This window comes from Colius striatus, chromosome W (assembly GCF_028858725.1).
Source record: "Colius striatus isolate bColStr4 chromosome W, bColStr4.1.hap1, whole genome shotgun sequence".
NCBI lineage: Eukaryota > Metazoa > Chordata > Aves > Coliiformes > Coliidae > Colius > Colius striatus.
This window is the reverse complement of record NC_084789.1, coordinates 21,875,251-21,895,705: the sequence shown is the minus strand read 5'-3', so window position 1 is coordinate 21,895,705 and position 20,455 is coordinate 21,875,251. Positions and strand designations below refer to the sequence as shown.

Here is a 20,455-nt window from a genome sequence, read left to right as displayed (position 1 = left end):
AATCTGGAGTAGTTAATCCATTAAGAGCAGTTGTGAACCAGACTATCCAATGCAAGGTGGAACTCTCTCTGCATGCTTACTATCCTTTGGGCACAAATATTTATCACAGTTACTAAGTTGTCTTTGACTATTCAAATTCCCACAGTCCAATATTTGACAAGCATCAAACTGTATAGTTTGTGGAGCCTCCCTGTCAGTTACATTTATCTATAGTTTAAACAAATACTACTTTGTCCCACTCCAGTGGTCATGATGCTGTCCCCTGGATTTCCAACAAACAATAGCCTGTTATTACAATGATCCCCTAATTTTCAACAATTTATATTTCTACTACCACCACCTCATCAGTTAGTAATATTAATAAGCGTCCTTGTTTCCATTGGATTCTTATTGCTGCTTTAGTTTAAGACACAAGAGGTTTATAGTCTGACATATGTACCACTGTCCATCCTCGAGTGGAGAGTCCATTAGTCCTCTGAGTCTGATGTAATGAGTCCGATCTTTTTTTAGCTGTTCTTACTGCTGTCTCAGTGGTCAGTAACACCTGGAACAGACCTTCCCATTTGGATTGCAGTTTGATTTCTTTTCAGGACTTGATCAAGATCTGCCCTTCAGGCTGGATGGTGTGGGCTGCAAACTCGAGAGGTGGTGTTTGGGCCAAAAGCCCTTTTTCCTGAGGAAAGACAAAATGACAATCCCAATATCTAAGAGGACCACCTCTTCTTCCTGAGATCCCACCTTCAGATTTATCAAGGGCTCCCAATGGGACTTCTAATTACAAAACTCCAGAGCTCCCCATTCAGTATCTTCAAAAGCCAGTAATGACACCACCTTTTCTTTTTCCTTCTACTTGGGGCATTCTCTCTCAAAGCGCCCTGCTTCCCCACACTTAAAACATCCTGCTGAGGAGGAAACAATCTACATTACCTGCCCAGACTGTCCTTTACCTTCCCCCAACACTTCTTCCCCTGGCTCCTTTTGTGCCTCTTTCTTTGTTCCATTCACTATGCTCCTGTCTTCCTTCACATTCCAATCACACACCTCAAATTTCCAACCATTATCCAACAAGCTCTATCCATTTGCCCAACTTCCATGATCCCGGTCTAAAGTCATTCTGAGGCTAAATTAAAATTTCATCCCACATTCCTGTGAATTATCTTTTCTTTCTCCTCAAACAAAATAAGTTTCACATACATTTTAATATCAAGTTTAAATGATATCCTGAACAACAACAAAAAAAACACACTCCTCATACATACAGTGCAGAGACCGGCTCTGCAGGTGCCTTTAGTTAAGAGCACACACAATTGCTGCAGCTTAAATTTTTTTCTTTTTCCTCTAATGTTTATAGTATACAACCTGAACTGCAGCTTTTTTGGCTACAGTCTGATAAGTGTTTAACTTATCAGCAAACAATTTGTTTTGATATTGTGATATTACAATTTGACTTTACAAATCACATTGTCATTCTATATGAGTGTTTTAATAACACCTTCTCCTTTTGTTGGAGCTGGTTTCTCTATGCTGTTAACAAAATCAATTCCTGTCTTCCCCAGCCCACAAGATCCTTTTCTTTTTCAATAGACAATTTAAAAAAAAAAATTTTTCCTCATTCAGGAACGTTAAGTTGAACTGATACGTTTAGTTTATAAAACAATCCTCTCTATGACACTACATTTATTTTGTCAAATCACAGGGACAACGAGAAAGACACAGACATCAACAAAAAGACTAGTCCCACTTTACTGTCTATGTCAAAATGTCACAGAAAACAAGACAATGCATTCAGCCACCACAAAAAGCCCACTAGACTCTGGGCAGCAACAACAACAAAAAAAAACCCGAAACAAAATGACACATGTAATTGTTTATATATTATGCAAGTTTTCAGGTGAGCTCACTCAATGTCAATAATTGGATGCTTGGAGGCAACAAAATCTAAGGTCCACAAACACACATGCTGCCAAAACTTGTTTCCTCATATATTGCCATCCTTTATCTGCCCCAGCTCTGGCCAAGAGACATTTGGGGACTTAATTATCTCTTTAGACCACATAAAACAACAGTACTGTATCATGAGTACATGACGTCTTCTCAGCTTCCAACATCCTCCCAACGGACTATCTGGAGGAATGTTCCCGGGACCTTTTTCCTCGTCCCTTTTATTTCCCTCAGGCCTGGCACTTCTATTTCCCATTCTGACTTCCTGAGACTTTTACTGTCACTCTGTGCTTTCGCTTCGTTCTTCTCTGGCTGTTTTCCTCGCGGAACAACAGAACCACGGATCCGGACTCCACACTCACTTCGTACCTGTTGTATGTCTCAAGCATACACACGCACACAGAAAGTCTCTCAGAATGCCCCATCCAGGTAATACTTAATAGTCAATTTTCTTACCTTGGTCCGTGCACGGGGTTTTCTGGTCGATATGATTGTGCCTACTATTCCTATCTTTCCCCCTTGTGGTTCACTGGGTCTGCCTTCAAAACTTGGTCTCAGGATCCAATTGGTCTCCTCTGGAACCCCTGCCGATGATCCATAAGACCATTGAAATCAACAGGATGCGTCTTACCGCTCTTCAGCGACAGGTCCCCCAAGAAGATGACTTAGGATCCCAGACAAGCCCCCATCTGTGAGAAACAAAACAAGTTTTCTCCCGAAAGGCTCAGGTCAGACTCTGCAGTGAAGCACTTTTATTAAGCGTTCTTGCAAGAGTGGCTGTCCTAGCTAGTAGGCACACCTGATAGATACAATATTCGGCTTTTTATTCCATATTCCTTGTTTCCCCATTGATTAGGTACTCCAAGATTTACAACTTCTCGAGGTGCCTACAATCCCCTCAAGGGATGTCTGGTTCTTGTATCTTATCACCCATAACCCCACAGTCCTAAGATTTAAGACTCTAGTTAACACTACAAAGAAACAGATAATGGTAAAAAATCTTTGTCTTAATTTTTTTTTCTCTATTCCTGCAAAAACAGCATCAATATTTTTTACAGTCCCTTCCAACCTTCACCGTTCTATGATTTAAAATATTTTAGCTTTTACCTAGCTGAGCTCACGTTAACATTTGAGTTTTCAGCTTTTATGTATGAAGAACCAAATGACTGAAATTTAAACTATAATTACAAACTACTGGAAGTGACTTTTGCCTATTATGTGTGAAAAGTATTCTTTAGATCTATTCATTTCTAATTACCACAGTTTGTTGGCAAAGGAGATAAACCAAAATTTAATTACTGTTTATTTGTAAATAATTTTTTCTTTGCCTATTTTTGAAGTAAGACAAAATTATTGACTAGTGAATCAGCATTTTCCTTGCAGTAAAGATTTACAAGTATACTGGGTTTTGCTTTTTAAGTGAAGGATATCAGCATGCTGAGCATGGTGTCAAAAACCATTAGCCACCACCTTATTAATCACATCTCAACCCCATCAGGAAACCGAAGGCTCTTATTGCGAGACTTTCAGAATCTTGAGTTACCTGGCAAGAGAAAAGGGTCCTATATTTTAGAGCACTACAAATCTCTAGGTGATCCTTTAACATAAATGGTAACAAATAGAGGAGAACCAAGCTCGGTTAAAAGGTTTCTTTTGTTCTATGCATTGATTGGTAAAGTGAAGATATGGCCCAAATTATTTGCGTGGCTCCCTCTGAAAGGGAAGTTCCTCCCCATGCCAAACAGCCCACTCAAATACTATTAACCAGCAAGGGGGAGGAGCTACCTGAAGCAATTCCAAAACCTCTTAGTTATGGGGAAAAAAAAAAGAATATATGTTCTGCCTCCTCTGTACGTTTTTTTTTTTTTTTCCTATGGAATGGCAAGCAGGGACCGGGCAGAGGCTCAGTTCTCAGTAGTAGGTGTTTCCAAATCTGGTTTGTTTGGACACCACCACTGGGAACTGCAGCAGAAGCCAAAGGCTCCCAGGCCCCGTGCGGGTGGAAGGAGCGTGACTGTTCTCAGCTCCAGCATTCCTCAGCCTGGGAAATGGAGCTGCAGCACATCACCCCAACCTGATTCTTAAGTCACCCACAGCCATCACCCTCAGAAAGACTGGGTAGGTTGCGTGAGACCTATTGCAGCTCACATTCTGCTGCTTAGAGAAGCAACATGCTCGTCACAGAAATGGTATCACAGTTGTCAGTGATGAGCATTCTCCTCAGCAACTTCGTATCACAGTTCACAGCCTGAAACAAGGATGAAGGACACATTTTCCTCTCACTCTTGATTTAAGGTCAATGTGAAAATGCCTGCACTTATGCTGTCATGGTGTAACGTGCTAAACCAAACCCTTTCATGGTGAGAAGGTTCCTTTTGGCTGCTCAGATCTCTTTTGGCATAGTGTAATAGAAACCTAGACCAAGACAATTCAAATTCAGAATTGCTATTTAACTTTTTTGCTGATTTTTAAACTATATTGGCTCTAATTCATTATAACATATTCTATCAAAGAAGCAAATTAAACCATAATTTGATCTGTATCTACTTACTGTTACCTATCTGATTAAAAAACTCCCACTTTTTGATAGAGGGAAAAAAAATGATGCCATGGTTAGATGCAGAATTACAAGTATGGTTTGAACTTAAGACATTAAAGGAACACTGTTAAAGCCATTTAGAGCAAAGACCTATTATAAGCAATCCATGTAGGTTTTGAAGTCTCTTAAAATAATCTTAGTGGTTAATTTTTTATAAAATGAAGACTGAAACCCTAAAATTATTTTTTTAAATAGGATCAAAATTATTTTGGGCTTTGTAATAATCATGTACAAAATGGCAACTTGGTATTTAAGTATAGGTGTGAACCCCTTGTGAACTGTGGGCCTAGTAGTAAGAAAAGGACCTACTCCAAACATAAAGATCATAGGCAATACCCGTGTCATCACGGGAAGGATCAAGACAATGTTTTTGTTGCAAAATCAAGTTTTACAGCAGAAAGGACAGGACCTAATAGGAAAACTCCATTCCTGAACAGAGTGTACATAATACATAACTCTGACTTCCACTCAGAAGGATCTGGCTCCACTCATGTGCATGATACAATCTCTCAGCACTTGAAATGGGGGCAGAATTTCAGTCATTGTTTAAGAGGGACTTAAGTTAGAAATGATTGTGGTGCTGTCCTGCTGCATGGGGGGATTTTGCTGCCCAAACCCAGGAGGAGCACCTTCTGCCCAACCCAGCCTCATTTTTTCCCCACACCCATGACATCTGTATTCTGATTTGCAGCTATGCTCCCTGAACAGTTTTGACGACTCCTCAGGGAGTCCTGTCCAGAGACTGAGCCTAGTTGGTAGAAAATTGACTTGGCAGAGCTTTGGACCATGTCCTAGGCTGATGAATAAATTATGTCTGTCATGCATGAATGTTAACACACTTCTAAATAAGGAAAAAGTCCATTTAGAGCCATAGCAAATGCAGAAAGTACTTTTTGACTCTGGAGAAGTTAGGTAGTTTTGGGGAGACTGACAATTCAGAAAAAAGCCAGTTTCCTTTTTCTTTCTCCCCCCTCAGAAAAGTAACTGCTTTTTCTGTGGATCTCTTGATTAATTAACAAACAAGAGATATGCATTTGATTCTGGTAAAAGTTTTTGAAGAGCAAGCTGTTAATCCATTTTCTCTCAGTAATGTAGAAAAATATGCTGCTTAACAAACAGCTGTTCCACACTATAATGAACTCCAGACTTTGACATCCTAAACACATATAATTTCAGTCCTGTATCCGAAAATGATTTTACCTCTTAGCTATGTTTTACATTAACACGCTGTAGAATATTTTCTTTTAAGACCATGTGACTATCTTGAAAAAATTTTGGAAGCTCAGCTTTCCATGAGGTAAGGAGAAAACCAGAATTCCCCAGGGTGCTGTTAAAAGAGGTGCAACAAGTAATGTTTATTTCAAATATTTTTAACATCTGTAATTCTCAAACCAATCCAGTAGTAGAGCACAACTCTTTGCAGGAATTTTACTCTCCTGAAAACAGTTTTTCTTCTTAGAGACCTTTTGCACATTCACTTGACCACACTTTTGAACTTCATGCTAAGCCATAACAGAGGTGCTGTAACTTTTTTCCTTATAGAACAAGGGAAGAGATTCCTTCTGAGTCTCTCATCAGTAGTGATGTACACAAGTAGTACTGAGAATTTTCAATCACAGGAATTAGCTTACAACCAGTTAAGATAAATGACTAGTGTTTAGCACTTACAGATTTCCTGTTTTAAATGTAATGATTGTCCAAGTCCTCTGCAATGTTTAGGATTACAGTGCTACGGGGTATTTTTACAGGTACAGTACCCTTATTGAGAGAAGGCAAGTATCACAAATACGAAAGAAAATCGGGGCAGTTGTCTGAAGCTGTGTTTTTGCAAGATATTTAGAAATACAAGATGGTTTTGAGCCTTGGGGTGTATTGATTCACACTGTTCCCTGAATTTCCTTTCTGGATGTTAAAGTTGCTGATTTGACTCATGAGAATTCCTTGGTCTGATTTCACTACCAACCAGTCTGGATTTTGATTAGCAATTTATTATCTAAGATGACATGGGAGAAGGGGAGCATTTCATCACACAGCTTCAAGTTCACAAATTGAGAGCAGAGACGGTTTAGTTTAAAAATGAGTGGCTATACACATATACCAGAATATTTTTGTTAGGTCATGGTAGCTTAGAATTGATTAAAAATGTTTAAAAATCCATGACAAATGAATTTAGTTCAGCAATCTACAACTTATTTACTGCAATGACTGCTGTGATTGCAAATATGCAGTAAAACACCAAGGGCTGGATTTTTTTAACACTACTTAGAGATTTGGTTGTGAAGCCTCAGAATTGCCGTAACAGAGGCTTTCCTGGAGAGTAACTTTGCTTAAAAAAAATAAAGAAGCAAGTTCTCACCTAGAAGAGAAAATTAAATGTATTGAAGTCTTAGAAACTTGTATGTATGAGTGTTTGTATATTTGATCATACAAAAAAAAAGTTATTATCTTCCTGTGCTTAAGAGTTACAGGTGACTATTTGTGCTGGGACATTTGTCCTTGTAGCAAAATACCTTTGTATATTTTTCCACATAAAGTTCAAAAACAAGATCTTGGCCCTGAATGTGGGACACCATGAGCAGCTTTTGATTGTGGACTTGCACTAAAGCTCAAGTACAAGCCCTGCTGTAATGTACACAGCAGCTAATGGTCCCCCTGCACTCCCCAAGGAGCTGCTGCGCAGGCAGTGTTCTCCTGGTATGGCATTCCCCATCCATCTTCTGCACCCTCCCTCTCCATCTTCTGACAAACTGCAGGTCTGGTTGTATTTATCTGAGAAATGACATTGGGACCTAAATCTGTGGCTCAATCTACTCATTTTTTCCCCCCTTTCTTTTATAATCTTCAGATCCTAACATCGGGCTGGGATGAACTGGAGTGTCACTGGGTTTTTAACATCCTCTGTGAGCTGAGCAATTTATCCTGTAAAGTACAGACAGTTGTCAGCAGCAGACCAGGTAACCATAAACACAGATAAAAGCCTTACAAAATCAAAACGCACTCTTATAGAGAAGTCAGAAAATGGATCCTGATTACTGCAAACAAAAGCTGTCTAGAGTTGAGAATGTTTTAGCTCAGCTAAGCCTTGTAAGCATAAATCCTTTATCAATGTTCATGTTAGCTCCAATATTATGCAGAAAGTGGGCATGCTAAAGCAAATACTTGGCCTTCGTATAGATGAACACAGCTATTTTTCCTTCACCAAAAGCAAGATAAGTGCTTTTGTCACTGACACATCCTGTAGCACAGAGTTGTCTTGAGAGGCGTTTAGGTTTCTTCTGAATCAATCCATTATCAAACCAACATAAGTTATGTATGTACATAAACAATAACATGTACTCACACCTTCCCTCCTGTACACCAGCGCCAGTGAAATCACAAGGAGAGGAACCAACACAGAAATAAAGTGATGCAGTAAAAAAATAGATTGAATATTTCTGAAACACACCACTGACATGGCACATACCTCAAGACAGCTGGCGAAGGGTCTGGAGAACAAGTCTTATGAGAAGTAACTGAGGGAGCTGGGGTTATTTAGCCTAGAGGAGACTAAGAGGAGATATGAATACTCTCTACAACTACCTGAAAGGGGACTGTAGTGAGGTGAGGGTTGATCTCTCCAGTAATGAATGATAGGACAGGAGGAAATGGGCTCAAGTTGTGCCAGGGCAGGTTTAGATTGGAGCTGAGGCAGAACTTTTTCCGTGAGAGGGTGTGGTGGTTTAGCCCAGTGTCCACTAAGTCATAAAATCACTCCCCCTCCCAAACTGGACAGGAGAGAGAGAAAATATAACAAATAGCTTGTGAGCTAAGGACAGAGAGATCACTCGGCAATTAGTGTCACGGGCAAAACAGACTCAACTTAGGGAGAAAAAGATTTGATTTATTAAAGAAACAATAAGAGCAGGGAGATGAGAAATAAAACCGTCTTAAAAACATCTCCCCCCACTCCTCTTCACAGGACTCCCTTTCCTTCCCCCCCAGCAGTGCAGGGGATGGGGGATGGAGGTTGCAGTCAGTTCATTACAGATGGACATTGCTACTGCTTCTTCTCAGGGAGAGGCCTCCTCACCCTTCCCACTGCTACACTGTGGAGTGTACGGGCCACATACACGGGCTGCGAGTGGATCTCTGCTTCCCGGTGGTCCTCCATGGGCTGCAGGAGGACAACCTGCTTCACCATGGTCCTCACCACATATCACAGGGGAGCCTTTTCAGTGCCTAAGCACCCTTCTCCCCCTCCTTCTCCACCTTGGTGTCTGCAGAGAGGTTTTCACATTCTCACTCCCTGTTGCTGCTGCAATTTTGCAACTGCGCAACAACTTCTTCTCAAATATGTTATTCAAAGAGATGCTACCTCCAACACTAATTGGTCAGGCCTGGGTCAGGTGCAGGGTCCAGCTTAGAATTGACTGGCCCTAACCCTACGAGCTACAGGGGAAGCTTCTGGCAGCTATTTGTTTAAAGAAGTCACTCCTGTAGTGCCCCCCCCCATCCCCCCCCACACACAAAAAAACCTGGCCTAGGCAAAATCACTACAGAGAGCTGTCAGTCCCTGTCCCAGGCTGCCCAGGGAGATGGGAAAGTCCCCATCCCTGGAGCTATTGCAAAGCCGTGGAGCTGAGGTGCTGAGGGACATGGTTTGTTTATTTCAGTGATAGGCTTGGCAATGTGAGGACAGGGGTTGGAACCAATGATCTTAAAGGTCTTTTCTAACTGTAGTGATTCTGTGATTCTATGAAATTTTCCTGTTACCCAGCACAGAACTGGATGTTTCTCTGGAACACTTTCTAAACAGCCATACACACTTCCTCCTGTTTCCACCAACTGATGCCAAAACCCAGAGCTGAGAGCCCCTGAAAGCATGCAGAAGACATGAACTTGCTGCAGAAGTGTACCAGAGGATGTGTGGTACAGACTTGATGTCCTGAATCATACTCAAAATAGCCAGACTAGTGAAGCAACCACCAAGAATTTAATTCCACCCCACTAGATATTCTTGGGCAGCTTTAAGAAAATCCTTCTTCCTCCTCTTCCTAAAAAAAAAAAACAAAACAAAAACCCAATTGCTTATCTGTATGAGTGGATTTATAACCCCTCCATTCTTTCACCTCAGAAAGTACCCGGAAGCGGGAGCTGAGGATCAGGTTGTACTGTCGCAGCATTTTGCTGAACCACTGGATTAATCGGAGGGACTCTGCCTTTTGGATGACTTGGATTTTAAAGCTGTGGCCCATGGTTAATCAAGACCGCCTGCTGTATATCATACTTGGGTCAGTGTCCTCTCTTGATGGCGAGTAGGTTTTGGGGGAGAGAGGTGTGTCATGGTTTGACATGACAGACGTTTCTGGTAAGGGGGAAGGGGCTGTAAAGATGGCCCCTGTAAGAAGTTGCTCAAAACTCTCCTCAGCTCTGAGCCAGACCCACTTCTGGGGCTGAGCTAATTGGGCACCTCCACAATCAGTTTTTAAGAAGAAGCCAGACGAGGAGGCTTCTTCCTGTTTCTTCCTTCTTCTCTGCCTTCTTTTATTTTGACTGGTGGTGGTGCAAGGAGTGGGAAAAGTGAAAGAAGCAACCATGTGGACTCCAAGGGCAGTGAGGAAAGAGAGGAGGAGGTGTGCTGGAACAGAGACTCCCCTGCATTCTATGGAGAGAACTAGTGAAACAATGATTTGTTTGCATTTTGCTAAAGACCCTGCATCAGCGGTGGAGACTCATTTTGCTAAAGACTCTACATCAGGGTGGTGATTCTCTTCATTAAAGACCCTGTGCCAGGGGCAGTGACTATGGCTGGAGGAGGCCGTGTCCCGTGGGAGAGACCCAATATTCACAGAAGCTGTAACTGTGAGGAAGAACCCACACCAGAGTTCATTAAGGACTGTGTCCCGTGGGAGAGACCCCGTATCAGAGCAGGGCAAGAATGCTAGGAGTTGTCCTCTGAGAAGAGAGAAGTGGCAGAGCCCATCTGTGAGAGACTGAGCACATTCCCCATTCCCTACCTCCCCTCTGAGCCGTTGGGGGGGAGAAGGTAGAGATATGAGGAGTGAGCTGGGCCCGGGAAGAAAGGAGGGATGGGGGAGGGAGATCTTAAAGTGCTGGTTGTAATTTTCTCATCATCCTACTCCCTTTTTGCTTTTATTCTGTTCTGTTTCTTGTAGAATAAACTTTCCTACTTTCCTCTCTAAGTCGAGTACTGGAGTCTGTTTTGCCCAGAACTGTAATTGGCAGAGAGCCCTCCCTGCCCTTGTCTCAATCCACAACAACCTTGGTTATCTTTTTCCTCCCAATATTGCTGGGGCCTCTGCCGTCCTAAGGAGTGTGGGGGTGAATGGGGGACACCGAGCAAGAGACTGTCATGGTGCTGCTGTGTTGGCTGGGCAAAACTACCATGACAGGGTGTAATTTTCAGATTGTTCCCTGAGATGGTATTCCCTTGCAGGATGAGGTGTTTCTGGAAAGCAAGCTTTATGCAAATAAAATGTAATTGTATTGCCTAGAAAGAATCCTTCTGCTGAACCAGATCTCACTAACATACATCAAATAAAGAAATTATATCTATATGTGTATATATACATCCATTTAAAAGTTGCAATTCCAGTGAAGAAATTGCCTCTCTGTTCATCTGTCCTCCCCTGCTTAGGGTAGAGTTAGTTCAAATGTACCTCAAAGAGCCCTGTGATTCCCTGAAGTAAAGCATACCTTCTCACTTAATTTTTAGCCCTGGCTTTTGTACTGCAACTATCACTGTCCCTACTGAAATGATAATAAAAATAATAAAAATCTCACTGTTACAAAGACTGATCTGTTACCTGAATCTCCTCCTCTGACTGTGCTGCAAGACCCTGTGTTAGATTAGACTTAAGTACCACAGACCTTGGAACTCCCAAAGGATAGTTAGGGCTTAATTGCTGCTTATGGTCTCAGACAAAACAGACCAGGCTACTCAGCTTGGGGAAGAAAACAGGAAATAATTTTATTTGCTTCAAACTAAAACATAGCAAACAGAAAAAAAACCCAACCCTGTAAAAAAAGGGACCTGAGCCCATTGTCATTACCTCCTCCTCCATAAGCAGTGCTGGGGGCAGGGAATGGGGGGTGCAGTCAGTCCTTTCCTGATGTCTCTTGCTGCTTATCTCAGTCCTGAGGAGAAGTGCTCCTCACCAGCCCTCCCTTGCTGCAGCTCAGGGTCTCCCACACACCGGGCAGCCCTGCACGGGCCACTCCGCTGGAGCACGGCAACCCCAGTTCATCTTCTCTGAGCTGGGATCTAAACTGCTCACTCCCTCTGACCCAGAGCCTCCAGCTCTCGCCCCCTCTGACAGGGGGTCTCTGCTTCTCATTGCGGGCTGTAAGGATGTCTCTGGTCCAGCACTGATCCTTCTGTCCATTCCTGACTGCAGGATTCATGTAGTCACCTCCATCTTGCCCTTCCACCTCCTCCCACGCACTTCAAATTCATAGAATCATAGAATGGTAGGGTTGGAAGGGACCTTTAGAGATCATCTAGTCCAATCCCCCTGCAGAAGCAGGTCCACCTAGATCAGGTTGCACAGGAACGCATCCAGGCGGGTCTTGAAGACCTCCAAGGAAGGAGACTCCACACCCTCCCTGGGCAGCCTGTGCCACTGCTCCCTCACCCTCACAGTGAAATAGTTTTTTCTTATATTTAAGCAGAACTTTTTGTGTTCCAGCTTCATCCCATTACCCCTAGTCTTGTTTCTAGATACCATAGAAAAAAGGGATGCCCCAATCTCCTGACATTCACCATTTATATACTTGTAAATATTAATGAGATAATTAGCCTTCCTGGTTGCATCCCTGCAAGCTCTGGCAAAGTTCCTATACTCTTCCCAAGAGATCAGGTCCTGTTTCCACCTCTCATAGATGGTTGCTTTCTGCCTGAGTTGTCCCAGCAGATACTTGCTCATCCATGGAGGCCTCCTACCTCCTTTTCCTGCTTTTCTACATGTGGGGGGACACTGATCCTGGGTTTGGAGGAAGTGGTGCTTGAAGATCAATCAGCTCTCTTGGGCACTTCTACCTTCTAGGATCTTATCCCATGAGATCTGTCCAAGCAGGTCTTTGAAGAGGCCAAAGTCGTCTCGCCTGAAATCCAGGGTCACGATCCAGCTTTGTGTCCTGCCTCTTCCACACAAGATCTTGAACTGTATCATCTCATGGTCGCTGCAGCTAAGGTTGCCTCCAACCTTCACATCCCCAACCAGACCCTCCTTATTTTTCAGCACCAGGTCCAGCAGCACACCCCTCCTCATTGGTTCCTTGATCACCTGTGACAGGAAGTTGTCGTCAACAATCTGTAGGAACCTCCTGGACTGCATGTGCTTGGCTGTGTGGCTTTGCCAGCAACTATCAGAGAGATTGAAACCCCCCATGAAGACCAGGGATTGTGACTGTGAGGCAGCTCTCAACTGTTTGTAGAAGGCCTCATCCACTTCCTCCTCTTGATCAGGTGGCCTGTAGCAAACTCCTATAATTGCATCACCTACCTTACCCTGCCCCTTAATTTTCACCCACAAGCATTCAACCTGCCCCTCATCCCCACCCAGGCAGAACTCAAATTCCAGTCCTTAAACAGTGATCGCAGAGGTGCCAGATTGGCCCAGCTCTGCCAGAGGTGGGTCTGAACCCAAGAGCCAGAGGAAAGTCTGAGAACTCTTCACCGGGCCTGCACTGCAGCCCCCTCCCTCTGTTACCAAGTAAAAGCAGTTCCTCACAAACCATGACACCCAGCTCGACACCTTCCTTGCTTAAAAAACAAAACAATGTCATCACTTAATGACAGTTGGTATTAATCTGTTGCTCAGGACACGTGGTTTTGGCAGAAAATGATAGAAGAACCGAGTGATGAGACTAGTCTGAAGGGTTTAGCAGAGGCAATTAAACTACTGTATGATACAGAAGCTAGAGAATGGAGAGCTGATGATGTCATCAGTCTCATGGATGAACTCTCAGGTGTGGTTTTGCCTTTATCATTAGTCCATGGGATTAGATGCTCCTGTCTCCCCAGTCTGGCAGTCCCTGTGTTTCAGATACAGAGGTGTTTGGGAAACAGGCTGTGATGTTCATCACAGTAGCTGTGGTGAAACTGGAAAAGTCATTACAGGAGGAATCCAGTCAGTAGCTGGAGATGAGAGAAATCCCAGCACCACTTACAAATTCCGGCTGTCTTTCCCCGTTGTGAACTATTCAGACCTTTAAAATTGAGGTCTTGCCTAGCCAGGGTTAAGGCAATGTTGTCCAAGTGATGTGAGCTGAAAACATCATATTTGTACAAGCCAAAATTCTACTGAACCGAGTTAAGGGCAACAACTGAAAGTTAGTTCTGGGTGAGACCATATCACAGAAGCTGTCAGGAAGAGCTCTAACCGTATGGATGGTGAGAATTGCTGACCCAACTTCATTGCTGCCGTTGGAGTCACAAATTCTAGTTAGCTACCAAAGCTAACAACCCATAACTTCATGTGTTGCAGGGTAGCCATTGTGGCACTCCTTTCTTTGTGTTGTGATGGCTAAAATTATCTCTGGTTTATTCCAAAGTGGTTCCTCAGGAGTGGCTCATGAAGAACAATGCTCGGCTGCTTCTTCTAAGCAGATACAACATTTGCTTCATGTTTGTGACCAGTAAAGCTGTGAATGGGAGAGCCACTGAGTTAGCCAGACTCACAGTCTTCCTGGATTTGGTGAGTGGGCTCAGCCCTTTTGTCTCTTTAACCTCAGATTTACTTTCTCTGACTTGAAAGGTGTTTTTGTATCTACTCCTACAAACCAGGAGTGAGTCCAATGAGAGGCTTGGTCCTCTTCCACCCTCCAGTATCCCTGCGAACTATCGAGCCTGTCCTCGAGGAGAAGGACCACTAGCAAAAGAGTCACAGAATTGTTTTGGTTGGAAAAGCCCTTTAAGCTCCTGGAGTCCTGTCCCTGCCCTCACAGTGCCTAGCCCACCACTAACCCATGGCCCTCAGCACCTCAGCTCCATGGCTTTGCAATAGCTCCAGGGATGGGGACTCCCCCACCTCCCTGAGCAGCCTGGGACAGGGCCTGACAACCCTCTCAGGGAAAAAATTCTTCCTCAGCTCCAATCTAAACCTCCCCTGGGGCAACTTGAGGCTGTTTCCTCTTGTCCTGTCACTCATTACTTGGGAGAAGAGACCAACTCCCCCACCTCACTCCAGCCTCCTGTCAGGGAGTTGCAGAGTGCTCATGTCTCCTCTCAGCCTCCTCTTCTCCAGGCTGAACACCCCCATTCCCTCAGCTGCTCCCCATCACACTTCTGCTCCAGCCCCTTCCCTAGCTCCATTGCCCAGCTCTGGACACACTCCAGCCCCTCATTGTCTTTCTTGTGAGAGTTGTGAAGTTCCTCTGTTAGCTGACCAACAGCAACGTCTGTGTCCTGAGAAAAAAAAGCCCTAATTTTCCAGGCCATGGCTGCAACTGATCCAACCATCCATGAGGCCCAATAGTTAACGCTAAGATTTAATCCTGCCTTTTATAGCAGTGCACTCATCATAAAAGCATGTTTCTAATATCTCCTGTGCATGCCAGGTCTGTGAGAAGGACCTGTACTGCATGGGCAGTAAAAATGATGCAGAGGGTCTGCAAAGTTTTCAGCACTCCAGGGGAGAAAACTTCCTGCAGTGCATGGAGAATGCCTGTGCTCACATGATGATGGACATGCTGCAGACAGTGCTGGCAGGTAAGCCAGGGTGAGCTGGCACTGATGGAGGCACTGCACCACACAGCCAACACCTCCCTCCCTCCCCCTCCAGGCAGAGCAGTACTGCAGACCTTGGAGTTTTTTGATAATGTAAAATAATCAATTGAGGGTCATAATTGGGAGAGAGAATTATTTTAGCTGTTTTCTCTTGTCCAAGGGATGCCTAGAGCCATGAGTAGTGAGATCAGAGCAGTGGCCTTGCTCCTTTTGGGCTGGGTGGACATGGGCCGGCTGCCCGTTTGGCTCTGTAGGCTGGAGCCCTTCCTCTCCACAGCTTGTTGGCCTTCACAAAACCAGCACTTTAAGATCTCCCTCCCTCATCTCTCCTTTCTTCCCGGGCCCAGCTCACTGCTCCCGATATCTCTACCTCCTCCCCCCTCAACGACTTGGGGGGGCAGGGAATGGGGGATGTGGTCAGTCTCTCACAGAGGGGCTCTGCTGCTTCTCTCTTCTCAGAGGACAACTCCTGGCATTCTTGCCCTGCTCTGATATGGGGTCCCTCCCACGGGACACAGTCCTTAATGAATACCTCTGGTGTGGGTTCTTCCCCACAGTTGCAGTTTCTGCAGATACAGGGTCCCTCCCATGGGACACAGCCTCTTCTGGGCAAAGTTTTAATGAGCTGCTTTGTCGTGGGTCCCTCCCCACACTTACAGCCTCTGTGAATATTGGGTCCCTCCTATGGGACATGGCCTCCTCTGGCCATAGCCACTGCCCCTGGCATGGGGTCTTTAATGAAGTGAGTCACTGTCCCTGGTGTGGGATCTTTAGCAAAATGAGTCTCTGCCCTCAATATGGGGTCTTTAATGAAATGCAAACAAATCTCTGCTTCATCAGTTCTCTCCGTAGAATGCAGGGGAGTCTCTGCTCCAGCACACCTCCTCCTCTCTTTCATCACTGACCTTGGAGTCCGCATGGCTGTTTCTCTCTCTATTCCCACTCCTTGCACCACCACCAGTCAAAATAAAAGAAGAAGGGACGGAAGAAGGGAAGGAACAGGAAGAAGCCTCCTCTTCTGGCTTCTTCTTCTCAAAAAGTGATTGTGGAGACATCGAGTTGGCTCAGCCCTAGAAGTGGGTCTGGCTCAGAGCTGGGGAGAGTTTTGAGCAACTTCTTACAGGAGCCATCTTTACAGCCCCTTTCCCCTTACCAGAAATGTCTGTGTAGTAGGTCTGGGATGGTAGTGATTTTCCACAGCAGCTCTTGCAGTGCTGTGCTTACTTGTTGGTATCAATATTATGACTACTGCTCGCACAGCATCAGGGCTGTCCCTCCAGCATTCCTTCCCCCACCTTCACCAATAGCTCTGGGTGGGCATGATCTTGGGAGGGACCAGAACAGCTGACTCAGACTGACCAAGGAGATATTCCATACCATATGACATCAGCTCAGTAATATAAACTGAGGGAGAGGAGCAGGAAGGGGAGGTGAGATTCATTTTTGGCCTTCCAAAAGCAACCGCTACTCGTACTGAAGCCCTGCTTCTCGGGAGGTGGCCGGACATCGCTGCTGATGGGAAGTAGAGAGTAACAGCTTTATTTGCTTTTCCTTTGCTTCTCGCGTACGCAGCTTTGCTGCTTCTTTATTAAACTGCTTTTATCTCAACCCATGAGACTCTCATTTTCTCCCCTTCCCTGGCTTGCTGAGGAGGTGGGTGATAGAGTGGCGTGGTGGACACCTGGCATCCAGTCAGGGTCCAACTACCACAGCCTTTTTGACGCCCAATGTGGGGCACAATAATAGCAGTTTTACATTAAATGCATTATAATTATAGTAAGCTAATGAGTGCAAAGCTCCTCTGTTGGTCACAGAGCCTTGCTGTAATACAGTTTAACTTTCACTTTGTAATGTTTGGGAACATCCTGCTACTAACACTGACTCAGTGCTGTGCTTTAACCTTAATAGCTTTGCTAAGCTGACTATATGATTTTGTGAAAAGGATGAAAGGGCCTGGGAACATGATGGCCCAAATAATAATAGCAAGTGTCATTCTGTTACTGATGGATTTGCTGTGCTGTGGGAGCTATCTTGTGGAGGTCATGGGGCAAAGCACCTCTTTCCCCTCAGCTCGGACTAATGTAGACAATTTTGTTATACAGACTTCCCAGGTCCTTAGTCACCCTTATATGAGAGTTTTAATATTACTAATTAACATGGTTGGTATATTACATATTTTGTGGAATCTGGACTCATCTGGGTATCAGAGAGGACAAATTTGCGATGGAAACATGTTAAAATGCCCCCTGAAGCGGCCAGTCCCTGGGTGGCAGGGTGTGTGGATGAATTTGGGCAAATTCCTAGGACGGTTATCACCTCCTGTAACCTGGGATTTTACACCTGAACAGATAAAAAACCCTGCTTTACTGGCACGCCACCTGATAGAAGGGTGTCTTACCTACCCTAATGAGGCCCATCAGGTTCAAGCACTATACTGGGGCCTAGCCTCTTCCTACCGAGCTGCACTCCAGTCCTCTCAGAGGACTATGATTGAAGTGGAAACTCAAACGGTACCTGAGACCACCATGGCTGAGTCAGGGAATCAAACAGCAACCACAGTGGTTGCCCCAGTAGTGAAAAAGAAACAGTGGATAAGGAGGTCAACAAGTCCATATCATCGATTAGTAAGAAGCTGGTCCTTCAGTAAGGAGATCAGGAGAAGGAGTGAAAGAAATCGAAAAGGAAATGGAAACTACTCGGTCCCTCACCTCATCAGAACTTTATGATATGCGAAAAGATTCCCGTCGCCAGCCAGGTGAGCGGATTGGTGCCTGGCTGCTCCGATGTTGGGATAACGGGGCTGACAGTCAGCAATTGGAAGGTAGAGAAGTCCAACAGCTGGGATCTCTTGCTAGGGACCGGGGAATTGATAGAGGCATTGGAAAGAAGACCTCAATTTGTAGTCTCTGGAAACGGCTCCTCTCAAGTGTAAGGGCAAGATACCCATTCAAGGAAGACCTTGTAAATACCCGAGGAAAGTGGACTAGAGCTGATGAAGGCATCCAATACCTAAGGGAATTAGCTGTGTTGGAAGTCATCTATGGTGATCTAGATAATGCCGAGGCCTCCACAGATCCAGACGATGTCCAGTGTACACGGGCCATGTTGAGAAAAGTGATTCAGAGTGCCCCAGCTACATATTCTAATATCTTGGCAATGGTGTATCACCCAGACATGGATATACCAACAGTGGAGAGGGTATCTTCTTGGTTGCAGAACTATGAAGAGAGCCTCTGCACCTCCTCATCATTGTGGGATGATGGTCTGACTGTCAGAACTGCCTCAAGAATTCGGTCATCCACTGTCCTGACCAGGGGAAAAGGAAGTCCCAGACGTATGAGTACACCGCGAAATGAACTCTGGCTCTTTTTGTGTGGCCAAGGAGAGGATATGAGGAAATGGGATGGTGAACCCACTTTTAAGCTGGAAGTGTGTGTACGTGAACTAAGGGGGAAGACAGCTGTTAGAAAAGGACCACCCAAGAGGACTGTCAGCATAGTAGCTGCCAGAACAAAAGAGGAATATCAACAATCTCCAAGACATAGAAGAACTGCAACTACTTCCTTCGATGCCAATGAGGAGACTTCAGGTCTAAAATTGCAAGGATCAGACAGTGAATACTCTGATGAAGAACAGAAATAGAGGGTCCCTGCCTCCAGCCAGGAGGAGGAAAGGGATGACCGAATCTACTGGACTGTGTGGATTCGATGGCCTGGCACATCAAACCCACAAAGGTATAAAGCCTTAGTAGACACAGGGGCACAGTATACATTGATGCCATCAAGGTATAGGGGCACAGATTCTGTCTGGATCTCTGGAGTGACAGGGGGATGTGAAGAATTATCTGTATTAGAGGCTGAAGTGAGCTTAACAGGGAACAAATGGGAAAAACATCCCCTTGTGACTGTTCCAGAGGCCCCTTGTATTCTTGGCATAGATTACCCTCAGGAGAGGGTACTTCAAAGACCCCAAGGGGTATCGATGGGCTTTTGGTATAGCCACTGTAAATACAGAGAAAATCAAACAACTCTCCAGTTTACCTGGCCTCTCAGAAGACCCTTTTCTTGTGGGATTGCTGCGAGTTCAAGAGCAACAGGTACCAATTGCTACCAGGACGGTGAACCGGAGGCAATATCGCACGGACAGAGATTCCCTGGCTCCCATCCGTGAGTTGATTCATCAACTAGAGGCTCAAGGAGTAATCAGCAAAACTCATTCCCTATTTAATAGTCCCATATGGCCTGTGAAAAAATCTAGTGGAGGGTGGAGGTTAACAGTAGATTATCGTGGCCTGAATGAAGTGACACCACCACTGAGTGCTGCTGTACCAGACATGTTAGAGCTCCAGTATGAACTGGAGTCAAAAGCAGCCTAGTGGTATGCTACGATTGACATTGCCAATGCATTTTTCTCAATTCCATTGGCAGCAGAGTGCAAGCCACAATTTGCCTTCACATGGAGAGGTGTCCAATATACCTGGAATCGATTGCCCCAGGGGTGGAAACATAGTCCTACCATTTGTCATGGTCTAATCCAAACTGTGCTGGAAACAGGTGATGCCCCTGAACATTTATAGTACATTGATGACATAATTGTATGGGGCAACAAGGCAGAAGAAGTGTTTGAGAAAGGGAAAAGAATAATACAGATTCTCCTAAAGCTGGTTTTGCTGTAAAAAGAAACAAAGTAAAGGGACCTGCACAAGAGATACAGTTTTTGGGCATAAAATGGCAAGATGGGCGTTGGCATGTGCCTATGGATGTTGTGAACAAAATAGTGACTATGTCTCAACCAACTAATAAGAAAGAAACACAAGCTTTCCTGGGCCTTGTGGGATTCTGGAGGGTGCATATCCCAGGTTATAGTCAGCTTGTGAGCCTTCTCTTTAGAGTAACCAGAAAGAAGAACTGTTTTGAGTGGGGCCTTGAGCAACAACAAGCTTTTCAACAAATTAAACAGGAAATAGCTCGTGCAGTCGCCCTTGGGCCCATCCGTACAGGATCAGATTTTCAAAATATCCTCTACACTGCCGCTGGAGAGCATGGTCTCACCTGGAGCCTCTGGCAGAAAACATCTGGAGAAACTCAAGGTCAACCATTAGGGTTTTGGAGCCGAGGATATCGAGGATCAGAAGCCCACTACACCCCAACTGAAAAAGAAATACTGGCAGCATATGAGGGACTTTG

At 44.6% G+C, this 20,455-nt stretch overlaps 1 pseudogene; it reads left to right on the top strand.

Annotated features, from left to right (window-relative positions):
- The first annotated feature begins 5,568 nt into the window (after positions 1-5,568).
- LOC133628644 (F-box only protein 47-like) lies at positions 5,569-17,925 on the top strand (annotated as a pseudogene).
- The last annotated feature ends 2,530 nt before the right edge of the window (positions 17,926-20,455 follow it).